The 3,725-nt window shown below is 34.5% G+C and overlaps 1 pseudogene; it reads left to right on the forward strand.

The window, feature by feature from the left end:
- Window positions 1-2,201: 2,201 nt before the first annotated feature.
- LOC137838945 (small nucleolar RNA R71) lies at window positions 2,202-2,307 on the forward strand (annotated as a pseudogene).
- The last annotated feature ends 1,418 nt before the right edge of the window (window positions 2,308-3,725 follow it).

Raw genomic sequence — 3,725 nt, forward strand, 5'->3', positions numbered from 1 at the left:
TTAGAAACTCTAAGTTTACCTAGGTTGGTGTTTTAGGTGCCAAAATTAATTCTAAGAAAATTACAAATAAAGTTCCTATGCTAATTTTGACAAGAAATTAAAGTCTACTCTACACTAGAGTTTATGGCATTTGAACATGTAAAAGAATGTCTTCTTGGATCCTCTTGGCCATAACTCTATGGTTGGCCCAAATATACCCTTTGGTGGGCTTGCATGTGGGCTTGTGCTTGGGCCTCTTCCATCACTCGCGGTCCTCTGCTTCACGACTCCCCGGGTGATTGCGCAACCCGCAACTGTATGGAGTGACGCAATGAATCACTCCACTTTGTGGATGGCCTACTCCAAGATAAGTGGTGAAGAGCCCCCACTTGAGGTGTTGTTCACTCAAGATAAGACTCAAGGATAAGAAACTCGGCTTACTGAATACTCTGAAAGAGTTTCTTTTCTATTTCAAAATTCAATGTGTGATTACATGGGGAAGGACACTTTTTATATAGGGAGGAGTGATTTGGAGAACAAGATGAGGGAGGGGTAGAAAAGGAATGGAGGACGGGCAGCCCTAACATTCACTGTAGTTAAGTTTGCCCTTAAGCATAACTTCTAGAAGCTAGGGATACCAAAGACCTAAACCTAGGTGCTCATGAAGAGAAAATGGGTTTGGCACAAGCCCAAATGCTAAGCACACCCTATTCTAGCTATGTGAACCTAATCTACTAAAATTACAAATAAAAAAACTAATTAGTTCTCAACTCCCATCACATGGGCTCTGCTCCTAGTCATCATCTGAGGAATGATAGGCTTTGAGACACTGGTTAGTGGATGGTTCTAACTTAGCCCTGGATTCTGTGTCATGCTCCGGGTCATCCTTCTGAAAGGTTGAGCTTGGTCAGGGGATGCTCTATATCCCAAGTCTTTATCAACTTCTAAGCATTATTGGTTGCCTATGTCTAAGTTCATATTTCACTATAATTGCCTCTTGTGGAACTTGATCTTCCTCTTTTGTACCTGCCGTAGATGGCCCTTTATTAGGGAGTTTATTGTTTTACGAAATCTGGTACAAGCTCTTTTTTCTTTTCCTCTGCTGTTGAAATACAATGATGTATAAGTTTGTCAAATACATTTGAAAGGTCCAACTGCTCTTTAGTTTCAAGAAAAACTTCCTTTGCTGCATCTATTTGTAAGCAATCTTTCCCTGTATTAGAAATTTCTAAACCATAAAAAATATCAAAAGTTACCTCATCATTTTGAGCTCTTACTTTTAGCTTTACCTCATTAATATCGATAACAACTCCAACTGTTTTCATGAAAGACCTGCCAAGTATCATAAGAACCCCCCTTGTCTTCTTCTATGTCCATCACAACAAAATTCACATGAAATATGAATATATCCACTTGAATAAGAACAACTTCAACAAAACCATACAAATACTTCATTGCTCTATCATTTAACTGTAATGTCATCCTGGTGGGTTTATTCTACAAATTGTCTATTTTCTTCAGCATACCCAAAGGTATTACATATTTACTTTCCCCTAAATCCAACAAAATTTTATGCATAGATAAAACACCTATGGCTACTAGGTAGTAAAACTTCTTGGATCTTTAGATTTTAGGGGCAAGTTTTTCTGAATGATAGTATTGTATCCAGCCTCTAGCTCTATATTCTTTTCATCAATGAATCTTCTCTTTTTTGTTTCCAACTCCTTCATAAATTCTTCATAAGTTGGCATTTGCTCCGAAGCCTCTGAAAAAGGAATATCAAGATGCAAATTATCCAAAAATTGTTTAATTCATGAAAATTTCCTCTTTTTATCTTTTCTCGAAGGAGGATGAGGATATTAGGATGATCACCTTCGCATAAATCACACCTTAATTGTTGATTCTGACTCTAAGAAGAATGCATAACCTGTAATTGTTGTGACCATTTAACCATTTCTACAATTAATGCCTCAAACTATTAGGTCAGAATTTTATTCTAAGCCAGAATTGCATCTGAAGTATTCAGCTCTAACTACCCTTTCTTCTAAATACCTTGTCTATTATGTTGAGCTTGATAATTTGTTGATGCCAATGCATCAACAACCTTTGTTTCCTATTCTACATCAAGAACCATTAATGTGTCACCAGCTGCAGCTTCTAGAAGCATTTTGGTATCAGATATGGGACCATTATGGAAAATACTCAATTGAGCAATGTATTCAAACCCATAATTTGGGCATTTTCTAACAACACTTAGAATCTCTCCCATGTTTCACAGAAAGCTTCATCTCACCCTTGTCTGAACATAGAAATATCAAACTTAACTTTGATGTTAAGGCTCTGATTCGAGTGTGATTTGAGCCATTCTTTAGCTTTTACTGCCAATGAGAAAGGAAACAAACACTAATAAACAATTTCAATATCACCTGATTGAAATCTCATTGTTCCCACCAATTCATAGAATATAGACAAATGTGTATATGGATCCTCATGATTCATTGCTGTAAATTGATGGGTATTGATCACATTGAGGAATGCAGGTTTCATCTCCCAGGTCTTGAGGGTAGCAGGTATTGCAATACTAGAAAAATGCCTTGGCCGCTACAACATAGCATAATCTCCAAGTGTTCTTGTAGGCTGTGGTGGTTGCTCTTCAACCATAATGCTTTCTTAAATAAATTCAATAGGAAGGGAAGAAGTAGTTAAGGATTGTTCTCTAATTTCTCCCTGTTTTTCTTTTCTCTTTTTTACCCTGTTCTTCTGAGTTTCCTTTTAAATTTTTGATTCAAATTGTAATTGGTGTTTGGAAACCTGACCTCTTAATATCATACAAGACAACTCACTCAAGGATTAGCACAAGGCGTAAATACCAATAAAAAATAAACTTTTAAAATTAAAATTGAAATCAAATATGAAAATAAAATAGAATAAAACAAAATTAAAAATAATAAACAAAAAATAATTAAAATATTCACAATATATAGGAATTCGTACTCTAGAATTAAAATTGTTCCCCGACAACGGGACCAAAAACATGATGACTATTTTACAACAAGTGTACCGTGCCGGAAGTAATAAATTTGTCCCTGAGGACAAATAGCAAACCCATAAGGAACAGTTGAATTCTCAAGTATAATATTCACTAAATAGAAAACAATATGTAAAAGGTTGGAAAAATTGTTGTGTATGATGAATTTGCAAGAATTTAAATAAAGCAAAGTAAAATATTTGTGTGATTCAATTGGGAAAAGTAGGCTTGGGGTTCATCCTTCACACTCGTCTGTATTTGTACAAAAGATTATAATATTCGGTCTTGATTGATATTGATGCACATATAAAAATCATTCATATCAATTCTACGTATACAAATTTTTTAAGAGAGTCTCCTAAATATCGATTTTTCGCATATTTATAAAAAAAATCCTTATCATTACGAACATATGTTGTAAAGAAGTTAAAATTTTAAATCTATTCCTAGCATTTAAATATGTTAAACATCATCATTTAGGCCAAATTCTTAAAAGTACTTTCCAGCCAAATTTAAGGATCAAAATCATGAATAATTCAAGCTTTGAGAATAAAATGATAATATGAATCATCAATCAAGAACTGAAATATTATAGATAAATATCACCTCAATACATAAGATATTGAAAAAATTACTCCAAATCCCAAAGGGAAGAATTAACCACTAATGTTGACCATTACAAGCATGGATAGCAAGAAAAGAAGATACAGGATGTTTC

The sequence above is a fragment of the Phaseolus vulgaris genome, chromosome 4 (genome assembly GCF_000499845.2).
Source record: "Phaseolus vulgaris cultivar G19833 chromosome 4, P. vulgaris v2.0, whole genome shotgun sequence".
NCBI lineage: Eukaryota > Viridiplantae > Streptophyta > Magnoliopsida > Fabales > Fabaceae > Phaseolus > Phaseolus vulgaris.